Consider the following 12,239-nt stretch of genomic DNA (forward strand, 5'->3'; position numbering starts at 1 on the left):
AGTTATTTTCGTCCGATCGCAACCGGCCGTACTCGTGACTCGGCGGCACTTTCACTGGCTGCAGTTTCGACAGCACGCCAGAGCAGAGCGTGCGACTTTCACGCAGCCGCCAGCCGCCAGCTGCTGCAGCTGCACGGCAGACTGTTCGCGGCGGACAACCCGCTGACACCTGTCACGGCCACAAGCGAGGCGCTGAGCTGCGCTCGCACTCACACGTTATCGCACTCGCCGCGGCCTATTTTGACACAAAGCGGGCGACAGGTAAGAGCAAGGGGCAGGTCCGGGTCGAGTGGTGGGGAGGTGACGTCACAAGCGACCCCCCCCCCTGCTGCCACAGCGCTTCCCTTTGCAAGGACGTAGCAGGTGATTAGGTCGCGGTCACTGAGCTGACGTCTTTTACAATGTGTAGCGAAGCAGATCGCTTCGCCCACCGCTGTGTGTGTGTGTGTGTGTGTGTGTGTGTGTGTGTGTGTATGTTTTTTGCGTTGCGTCCTCCCCCCTTCTCTCTCTCACTCTCTCTCTCTCTCTCTCTCTCTTCCCCCCCCCCCTCCCCTCCACACACGCGCGCGCGCATACGTACCGCAGGATAACACACTGGATTGGCTGAACTCAACGTAGGCCGTGAGTTCGCAGGTTTTGTCACCGTTCACCTTTAGCCCGCGCTATTCCAAGAGTCTGCTAACTAAAACATACCGACCCACTTGCTCCCGCGGTGAAACAGTGGACGAATAAGCAGCTGCATCCGGAAGTCAGTCTGCAGCCTGCCAGTTTGAGCTGGGTGTTTGCCGTTCCCCTAAGTTACGCCAGACAGTCAGTCCCAACTATCAGTTCTTCTATTCTCTCTTCAAATACGAGGAACTGCATCCGCCCCATTCAGGTTTACCCCAATTCGTTTTATTGATCGATCAATCATTTTCCATTTCTTGTTGTATATTTTATCCAGTCGGTTTTTTGCGAGGCATTTCAGGAAACTACCGCCCACTGACATTGGTTTAGGTCAGTGTGTGTTATCCTCAACCATAGCAATACAATATACACTGATGAAATGGACGTATGTAAATGTCTATTTTCTTGACAAAAACATGACAGTATACAAAGCCTGAACTAAATACTTATCTGACGATAGTTCTTTTCCGAAACGCAACGCGATAAATAAAAGGAGTGATTAGTTGCTGGTTACGGTATTTGTCTTCGCATGTAAAACGTTTTTACTAAGTATTAGTAAGAGGACTTGACTAGCTCAACATAGCTTCTTATTTTATAACAATAATAATTCCACCACACACTTTTACATTAGTTGATAGTCGTGAGACGTTTCCAGAGCTTCTTTTCTTCCTTTTCACCACTACCTTGTAAGGTTAAACGTAGTTTACAAAGACACTTAAGACAGAAATATCCTTTGTTTTCGAGTCTCCCACACGCTGCAGACAAAAACAAATGAGGGTCTGTTTACATGAGGCAAGGAAGGTGCATGTGATTAACATCTACAATATTCAGTTAAATTACTACAGAAAATACCAAATTTATGGCCTTTAAGTGGAAAGCAGCTTTAAGTTTATACCCTATGCCGCGACGGTGCTTATCTCGAACAAATATCAAATTTTAATTATCTGGGCTGCAATACGAATACGGATGCCGTATCGCCACACGTATGCAGTACGCTGTTGAAAACTTGAGCGGCACACACAAACTCAAGAAGTTTTACAAGACATTGGTATCTGAAACTCTTCTGTACGGCAGCTAAATACGAATCACGAAGGGCACTGACAAGATCTAAATTCAAACCACCGAAATGAAGTTTGTCAGCAATCGAAGGTTGTAACAGACTAGATCACAAGCGCAGAGAAGACATCAGAAGAGAATTAAACATCTACTCAATACCAGAAAAAACCTGAAAAATGCAGGCTGAATTGGCTGAACCTTGTCCATCACACTTAATCAACTTACACAGTACTATCCCCGGGTGATACGCCAGTATGGCCATTACGAATACACGCTTCCACTGTGCGTTCACCGCGATGTCGAAAAACACGGATGCGACCATCATGATGCTGTAAACAGAAACTGGATTCATCCGAAAAAATGACGTTTTGCCTTCCGTGCACCCAGGTTCGTCGTCGAGTACACCATCGCAGACTCACCTGCCTGTCATGCAGCGGCAAGGGTAACCGTAGCCATGGTCTCCGAGCTGATAGTCCATGGTGCTGCAAACGTCGTCGAACTGTTCGTGCAGATGGTTGTCGTCTTGCAAACGTCCCCATCTGTTGACTCAGGGATCGAGACGTGGCTGCACGATCCGTTACAGCCATGTGGATAAGATGCCTGCCATCTCGACTGCTAGTGATACGAGGCCGTTGGGATCCAGCACGGAGTCCCGTATTACCCTCCTGAACCCACCGATTCCATATTCTGCTAACAGTCATTGGATCTCGACCAACGCGAGCAGCAGTGTCGCGATACGATAAACCGCAATCGCGATAGTCTACAATCCGACCTTTATCAAAGTCTGAAACGCGATGGTACGCATTTCTCCTCCTTACAAGAGGCATAACAACAACGTTTCACCAGGCAACGCCGGTCACTGCTGTTTGTGTATGAGAAATTGGATGGAAACTTTCCTCATGTCAGCACGTTGTAGGTGTCGCCACCGGCGCCAAACTTGTGTGAATGCTCTGAAATGCTAATCATTTGCATATCACAGCATCTTCCTCCTGTCGGTCGGTTAAATGTCGCGTCATCTTCGTGGTGTACCAATTTTAATGGCCAGTATATATATATATATATATATATATATATATATATATATATATATAGTTTGTGTGAGCGAGCGCGCTCTACATCATCTCCTAAACCACTGGACCGAGTTCAAGCAAACTTAGTACACATATCAGGCAAGAATCGTTATGGGGGTAACTACCACCTACTTATTATGGTTCATGAGATATGACGCCATGAAAGTGAAATGCGTGAAAAACTGCTGCATCATGAATGCAGTTTTAATACATTTATTCTTTATTATGAAGTCACTTCTACAGTGGAGTCAATTTAAGGTGTTGCCTTGAGACCTGACACCGCTTTTCACAGCTTTCCACTGCGAAGCGTAAGCGGCTGTAGGCGAAGCAATAGGCGTCCATAGAGCTATGAAGAGGCGTTTTACACACGCGAAGCACATGAATTGCTATATCTGTACATTGTGTAAAATTTCTTTGTACGACTGTTTCATAATTTCAGAGGTGTTTCCACGAATACATTGGAAATGACATTTTTTTCTATATCAGACTACAAACACAGTTGATTTTTCGTTTTAGTTTCTAATAAAAATTGACAAAACGAATATTCGAGGAATGCTGGGTTTGTCAGCTAGTATAAATAATAAAATGTCCTGCTGTTCTCGTATATCACGTAATGTGAACAGTCAATTACGTCGTGTATTGTTCTAGACAACGAAACAAGGCTTTAACAATACACGTAGGGATAAAATTTCTCCAGACTAGGTACTGAGGCAATCAAGGATTTCTTTTAACAAAACGATATAGTTTTATAAGGTCAATCGATAGGTCTTGAAAAGTTGATTACAATGACGTAACGCTTGTTGAAGTCATAAAAACAAAAAACTAAAGGAGTAGTATGCTGATACAGAGCAGTGTCTGTCCCTACGCAATGTTTAGGTGCTCACCGGAGTGAAACTGCGTTGGGCCGTCAACTCAGAGAGAGCATTTCTGCCATAAGTTTCAGAGTAAATACTGTTGATCGTCAGAAGTACTACAGAAACGGCAGCCAGCCATCAGAATTCAGTATGCAGGAGTGGCTACTCTGACCGTCACCACCCTCTTCGTGCCCAACGTTGATTCACTCATGTTTTTAATTTGCTAATTTGGGCGGCTGGTCACTTTTTCACAGCACCTGCCACGCTGAGATAGTGACACACTGCAGCGAGAGAGAGCAACGAACAAATTTAAACAGTTTTTGTTCCTCTTCTTTTTGTGAGTTGAAGGCTCCATATCCATTATTTGGTTTAACTTTTTATGATCGTCTAGAGGATGACTAGGTTGCTTCAGCAAAATGATGTAAGCACCAAAGGGCTTTCTGGCAAATAACACGTGTATCTTCAGTCATTTCACTTCACAATACAAATCAATATAAAACACACATGTATTCCATCTTCGCAATTCAATCTCGTACAGCCAACTGCACTAAAAACAAAGATTTACCTCTAACAACATGTGGCAAAGGAATTACTATCATATAACGATCTGTTTATGCAAACTCATCTTTCAAACAAATGTTTTACAAGTGAAATATAAATAATCGTTCATAGTTTTTGAGAGATCCATCATCAGTGTTGTAATTACAATATTTATAACATTTTCGCATTGCTATGTAGTAGTGGATATTTGGTTTTTAAGTTTTCAGTACGATATCGGTCAGTTCATTAGTAAATTTATCTCACCATAACTAGTTTTATTAAAATATTCAGAGCAATGCGAGGAAGAACAACCACATAAATTTAGCTAAACGTAAGGCAGATAGGAGTAGGATTCACGAAGAATTCTAAGCAGTCCTTAGAAAGTTTCGACCGTCGGGCTTGAAAACTTCGTCGGTCTGTGAAGACCTTTATGAAATCAGATTAATGGAGGAGAGAGTGAGGAGAAAATCTATTCTCAGCAGTATGTTGCTCATGCCTTTCACAGTGATTGTCGTAGTACGAAAGGTCACTTTTCGGTATAATAGGTACCGTGGAACGGCAGAGTAGTATGCTCTCTTGCTTTGCATCATCTGACGGCATAACGCAGCAACGTGGAACCAGAAGCAATTCCAAGTGGCTAGGCGAAGCCTCGTTCTCGTTCGGAGGGTCACGCAGCACGATCACTGGTGGTGATCCTGCAGGGCGATCAGAAAAGGAGCAACGGGTGGCGCGGGCCGAGGCCGTCTCTGCTTCACGGCCCATGTGCGGCGCACAGAGGCGCCGTTCAGCCGCTAAGGCCATCGTGGCCGACCACCGTCGCGGCCACAGGCGAGCTGCTGACGCCTTCATATCCTCACTGTGCAAAGCCCTTCCGCCCCCTGTATTACAATGTCGCTCAGTAAGGCGAACTGTTGGTGAAGTTTTTCGATACTAGGCGCGTTACGGGGCTGTCGGCACCAACGCCTTTTAACTCCACAATCAATGTGTCCCCCAAGCGGTTTTTTAACGGGTCAACAATAGTTTCAGTTATAACATATTTCACAAATAAAAGTCCTTCGACTGTACATATTTCGGTTTTTCGGATTTCTATTTCCGAAACGTATTTCAGATTCCAATCCCAAAGAAAGCAGGTGTTGACAGATGTGAAAATTACCGGCTGCAAAATGCTAATGCGAATTCTTTACAGACGAATGAAAAAACTGGTAAAAACCGACCTCGGGGAAGATCAGTTTGGATTCCGTAGAAATGTTGGAACACGTGAGGCAAACTGACCTTACGACTTATCTTAGTAGAAAGATTACAGAAAGGCAAACCTACGTTTCTAGCATCTGTGGACTTAGAGAAAGCTTTTGACAATGTTGACTGGAATGCTCTCTTTCAAATTCTGAAGGTGGCAGGGAGAAAAAAAATAAATAAAGGAAGCGAAAGACTATTTACAATTTGTACAGAAACCAAATGGCAGTTACAAGAGTCGAAGGACATGAAAGAGAAGCAGTGGTTGGGAAAGGAGTGAGACAGGGTTGTAGCCTCTCCCCGATGTTATTCAATCTATATACTGAGCGAGCAGTGAAGGAAACAAAAGAAAAATTCGGAGTAGATATTAAAATCCATGGAAAAGAAATAAAAACTTAGAGGTTCGCCGATGACACTGTAATTCTGTCAGAGACGCCAAAGGACTTGGAAGAGCAGTTGAACGGTACGGATAGTGTCTTGAAAGGAGGATATAAGATGAGCATCAACAAAAGCAAAACGAGGATAATGGAATGTAGTCGAATTAAGTCGGTTGATGTTGATTTTGACGTTAGATTAGGAAATGAGACACTTAAAGTAGTAAAGGAGTTTTGCTATTTGGGGAGCAAAATAGCTGTTGATGGTCGAAGTAGAGAGGATATAAAATGCGGACTGGCAATGGGAAGGTAAGCGATTCTGAAGAAGAGAAATTTGTTAACTACGAGTATAGATTTAAGTATGAGGATGTCGTTTCTGAAAATATTTGTATGGAGTGTAGCCATGTATGGAAGTGAAACATGGACGATAAATAGTTCAGACAAGAAGAGAACAGAAGCTTTCGAAATGTGGTGCTAAAGAAGAATGCTGAAGATTAGATGGGTAGATCACATAACTAATGAGGAGGTGCTGAATACGATTGGGGAGAAGAGGAACTTGTGGCACAACTTGACTAGAAGAAGGGATCGGTTGGTAGGACATGTTCTGTGGCATCAAGGGATCACCAATTTAGTATTGGAGGGCAACGTGGAGGGTAAAAATCGTAGAGGAAGACCAAGAGATGAATACACTAAGCAGATTCAGAAGCATGTAGGCTGCAGTAGCTACTGGGAGATGAAGAAGCTTGCACAGGATAGTGTAGCATGGAGAGCTGCATCAAACCAGTCTCAGGACTGAAGAGCACAACAACAACAACAACCAAACAAATGGAGAAACTGTGGGGCGGCGAAGAAGTTGTCGAATGAGTTGTTTGAATGTTCATTTCACGTAACAGACTATTGCCGATGCAACATATGTGGGACGGCGAAGAAGTCGTTGTTTAATGTTGAATGAAAGTTGAACGTTGCCACCTTAAATCACGCGAGCCTGGCAACTAATTTGGTGGCCAGTCAGAAAGCGAAGGGAAACTTACTGACCTTAGTTCCCAGTCTGCACGGCCACATTCCTGTACAGCCCAGCTAAACGAAAAATATCCATAGTTCTTCACGGGATTAGGGCTGCTTCAATAAAATTTAAAGTTCCAAACAAGATTTTATAACTTAAAGGCTCACACAAATTACTCGAAACTTCTGAAAATGCTAAAGACATGAAATATTGTTAATTCAGCCAATCGTTTAATAGTTCAGAGGCGACTTCTACAGCAAGTTCCTCCCGAATAGTTCATTACTCTAACTAACGGTGCTCTATTAATAGTTCGCAATAATGTTAAAAAAAAAAAGATTAATGCTCACCTTAAAAGTGGAGTTAGTCACCACTTGCCACGCGGAATTATACTTCACACGGACGGCACAATAACAGTTTGTTACCAAAGTCTAAACGATCCAGGACGGTGTACAGTCCTCGCGATTTTCAATGTCCGTTTACATTGCTAAGTACGCGCATGTCACAGCCCGCTATGACGTCACCCGAGGCGAGGCGCGATCGGACGTTAAGCTCGCGTGGACTAGGCGTTGGTCTAATGCGGAGTGAGCTTACTACTGCCTCTGCCGCTCTTTTTATATAGCTCCGGCGCGTACCGCCAAGAGAGCATCTGTTCTTTGCGTTCCTATGCAGATGCCTGCAGCCTCCAAATGATCGCTATCTCAGGCACATAATCTTAAATATCACATTTAATAATAGCTTTACAAACTTCTCAATTTTTGTATACATACATCTGAGCAGTACAGAAGCACGTAGAAAATCTCAGCCCGCTAAAATTAAAACTTTACTCTCTAGAATTTTTACAATGGAACTAACGGTAGATTGTTACCTCTGAACCATAGCTTTATCAAGACTTGTATCAGCTGTTAATTATGCTACAAGACTAAAACTTGGTGTAGCTTTGTTAATTGTCCTATCTGATCATTGGTCTTAAAGAATTTGTTTTATCATTAAAATTTAAAGTACTTAATCTATAATGCTTATGTACATTTTACTCACAAAAGTAGTTTTTACTAAATTACTAAAAAACTAGAAGAGGTAACTGATTGTGGTATTTCCATTATTATTATTATTAGGGTGAACTGAAGCATCCTACCAATTTTCAATATTGTAGCTCTATTATTTCGCGCCTCTGATTTTTCCGAAAAACGCGGATTCTGGAGTCAATTTTAGTTTTATGGTTTTGGAAACCAGCACCACTCATTAATGACTTCTTACTGCACCTTCTCACCAAATTTTGGCTTCCTAGCGTCATTATTTAGCGCCTCCTATTTTTCTTTCAAAACGTGAATTTTACGTAAACTACTAATTTTATAACATTAAGATTTGTTACCTGAAACATTATTACATAGAACTATACTTTAACAAAGTTTTACACACAAATCTTAATTTTTACTTTTATGTTAAATGTGGTGCAATACTATATGCAGGCGCGTTACGATGACGTGACGCTACTAGCAGTGAACTAGGGTAAGTCCCGTGCACTCGCTCGCCTCTGTATCTTATACATGATACAGCGCTTGCTTTGCTTCAGTGTGTGTGTGTGTTGCTACAAAAGAACTTTCACTACTTGCAGAAGGAGAATTTCGCACTTCCTCGTTTAAAGCTCTACATTTCACTTATTCTAAAAATTTTGCTGGTGCACAGGAGTGATGTAATTAGAATGGCCCTAAGGTTTTAATAAGAAGTCAGAATTATTAAATAATTTTTGTTTTATATGAGCGGTTACTGTACATTTCTCGGACTATTTGTAATGAAACTTTAAAAAAATCATGTTTGTACTGACTGGACTTGGAACATCTCCATTTACCATGTATTATGTTCACGGATATTAAAAGTTTTTATTTATGCACAGTACAGACAGACCAACATTGCTAGCATACGGCCAAGGAAGTAAATGTGTCTTTTTTTTTTTTTTTTTTTTTTTAGAGCTGACGTGGTAGTGTTCGGTGCGTCCAGTTTCGTAAGCAAATTATGCCACGGGAGAGCGCTGCTGTCGCATATCATGAGAAGAAATACGCTCTGTGTGATGTATCAGCTAGATTCTGAGCGTGCAAATCAGTTTTGGTGTGCTTCACGACGAGAAGCGTCCCATGCGAGGGCATCTTTACACGGATTGTTTCTGAAACATCATTTCAGAGTGGCTTGTAACAATGTGTCTCTGACTCGGCACCTTTCTTTCTATCAAGGAATAGTTTAATGGTCCCAGCCACCCTCCCCTACTCCAAGTCTCTCAGAATTCCCCGAAAATTTCCTGACTTTTCCAGTAAATTAAGTTTTATGTAAGACTCTGCGATAGCCTTGTTTCCCAAACAAGTTTCCAGCCTGATGAATTGCGCGACGAAGCCGGCCGGAGTGGCCGAGCGGTTCTAGGCGCTTCAGTCCGGAACTGCGCGACAGCTACGGTCGCAGGTTCAAATCCTGCCTCGGGCATGGATGTGTGTGATGTCGTTAGGTTATTTAGGTTTAAGTAGCTCTAAGTTCTAGGGGACTGATGACCTCAGATGTTGAGTCCCATAGTGCTCAGAGCCATTTGAATCATTTTTTTTTTGCACGACGTCCTCCTGTCAAGAGATCAGGTACGGAACGAGTACGAATCTTCGAATCCCGTGCTGACGGTTGTCTACATTAGAGATGAAGGCGCCGCTGTTACGCCTGTGCAACACTGGCTTCCTTCCGTGAGTTATGACGGGTCTGAGAACGGTGGCACTGCGCTCGCTTGCTACTCGTCGAATCGTTCTCTCTTACTCACGCTTGCTGGAATGAGGCTGGTCGCTACTTAGTAAAGAAGCTGAGTGCGCCATCGTGCTGCTGTAAGCTGACACTGACAGGGCGAAATGACGGGTAGTCGGTATCAGATGGCCGTGAAGGCTGTAAGACGAAAAGTAAGCGATGCAGTGTATACAATGTACAATCGTAAATTAAAACAGACAAAATTCGTCCAATGAAAACAGATAATAAACTTACAGCAACACACACACACACACACACACACACACACACACACACACCTTATACGAGCACATATAACGACAAACGACGGATGTCGAACAAAGACTGCCAGGAACTCGATAACAGTATTAGCAACATGTGGCCGAGCATTGTCGTGATGGAGCTTCCATTGCCCAATCAAATTACTTTGTTTTTTGGGAGGATGTGATCCTTCATCAATTGCTTCAGGACGTTTGGAGAGTAATCTGCACTGACTGTTGTGCGTCTTGGAAGTGTCACTGTACGCCATCCTCTGGTAATCGAAAGAGGAGGAGGAGGAGATTAGTGTTTAAGGTCCCGTCGACAACGAGGTCATTGGAGGCGGAGCGCAAGCTCGGGTGAGGGAAGGATGGGGAAGGAAATCGGCCGTGCCCTTTCAAATGAACCATCCTGGCATTTGTCTAGAGCGATTTAGGGAAATCACGGAAAACCTAAATCAGGATGGCGGGAGACGGGATTGAACCGTCGTCCTCCCGAATGCGAGTCCAGTGTGCTAACCACTGCGCCACCTCGCTCGGTGGTAATCGAAAAATGGATGACCATGGCTTCACAGACTGACTTCCAAGCTCTTGCTTTGTGTGGTGTGTGTTGACTGTGTTACACCCATTCTGTACTTCTCCGTGTCATCTCGGGGTCGTAACAGTACGCTCATGTTTCAGCAGCAGTGACGAAGTTTCGGCACCTAGCATCGCTCTCATACCCAAAATAGTCATCCCAATTGCGGCACACACCGACGAGTCTGCATTTGCCGTGAAATAAGCAGTCGCGGTACACATCATGCACAAGCCCTAGACATTTACAAATGTTCTTTTAAAGTTGTGTGAGTGGTCCCAACTGATACGTGCAAGCTGTCTCTCAGTGAGACGTGAGTCATCGCAAATAATCGCACCTTCTGCGTTCATTGTTGTTTCTGTTACGGTGCACCTGTTCCTCTCTGTTCCGCGCGGGATTAGGCGAGCGGTCTGGGGCGCTGCAATCATGGACTGTGCGGGCGGTCTCGCCGGAGGTTCGAGTCCCCCCTCGGGCGTGTGTGTGTGTGTGTGTGTGTGTGTGTGTGTGTGTGTGTGTGTGTGTGTGTGTGTGTGTGTTTTGTCCTTTTTCTTAAAGAGAGCACAAGACTTTATCGCATAACGCTGTTCACGAAAATCAGCCACGAAGGTGATTCGAGACGATTATGAAACAAGAGAGAGCGTGATAGGATCCGTTGGCAAGTTTAAAGAGCGCAGGGAGACCACATTTCTGATCTCTAACTCGTGTGCGAAACAGCGGGGAAACACGCGCCAGAGGCGCAGAAGTTGCTGGCGAATTACAACGCGGATTCCTCGGCCTCACGCTGCGACGGGAATGTAAAGCCGAGAGCCGCGACACACAATAGCGCTATCAATAGCGGCGTGACTCGGCGCCAAGGATAAGCGATGCAAATGCTGCGGGAAGCAGGTGTATCGGCGGTATCGGCTGCGCGTCATCCACGGCGGCTCTGGGACGCTCGGCCTTGCGGCCGGCTCGTCGCCGCGCCGCCAGGAACCGCGCGACCGCATTCCGCCGTGCCGGACGCGCAAGTAGAGTCCCCGGTGGCTGGAGCTACCGGCGACTACCGCCACCCAGCCAGTCCAGCCGTCGCTCGATTACTACATTACTTTTAATCCCTACGACCTACCTCACACATATTCCTTCCTCCTGATGTCATTCCCCTTCCCAACCCGCACAGTTTAAGCTTTCACTACAAAATCTTTTTTTTTACACCGTTGTATTTCGGGGTATACGGGAACTCATTCGTACAGCAACTTTGTGTCGCACTGCGAAGTAACAACGTGCGCTAATTTCAACCGGAATGTATTTGTATGTACACTAAGTTCGTCTTAAGTTGAAAGTAAACATAGCGTTACATATTCTTCCGAATCTGTCGCAACCTACTGAATTCCCGTGGAATGTAAACCACGCAGTCGCGTACGATCATGAGGATAGGCTTATGCTGTAGCTCCGCGGGTCTTCCCCTCCCGTCTCCCTCTCCAAACAGTCGATGGGAACTGCGGAAGGAAGGCAGATCTCGTTCTGGGAACATCCCAAGGCTGTGGCTAAGCCACGTCACCGCAATATCCTTTCTTCCAGAAGTGCTAGTTCTGCAAATGTTCGCAGGAGAGCTTCTGTGAAGTCTGGAAGGTAGGAGACGAGGTACAGGCAGAAGTAAAGCTATGAGGACGGGACGTGAGTCGTGCTTTGGTAACTCATATGGTTGAGCACTTGCTCGCGAAAGGCAAAGATCCCGAGTTCGAGTCTAGGTCCGGGACGAAGTTTTAATCTGCCACGAGGTTTCATATCAGCGCACACTCCGCTGCAGAGTCAAAAACTCATAATGAAGGCAGATGAAGATTTGACGTGCCGTAGACAAGGTCATTACAGACGGAGTGCAATCGCG

At 44.6% G+C, this 12,239-nt stretch overlaps 1 protein-coding gene and 1 non-coding gene across 21 annotated transcripts in view; both read right to left on the minus strand.

Annotated features, from left to right (window-relative positions):
• The window catches only part of LOC126284064 (GTPase-activating protein CdGAPr), a 718,807-nt gene that overhangs the window by 353,720 nt on the left and 352,848 nt on the right, over nucleotides 1–12,239 (minus strand). The window lies entirely within an intron of this gene.
• Trnaa-cgc (transfer RNA alanine (anticodon CGC)) lies at nucleotides 10,266–10,338 on the minus strand. Its single transcript has one exon. It is a non-coding gene; the product is annotated as a tRNA-Ala (tRNA).

The sequence above is a fragment of the Schistocerca gregaria genome, chromosome 8 (assembly GCF_023897955.1).
Source record: "Schistocerca gregaria isolate iqSchGreg1 chromosome 8, iqSchGreg1.2, whole genome shotgun sequence".
Lineage (NCBI taxonomy): Eukaryota > Metazoa > Arthropoda > Insecta > Orthoptera > Acrididae > Schistocerca > Schistocerca gregaria.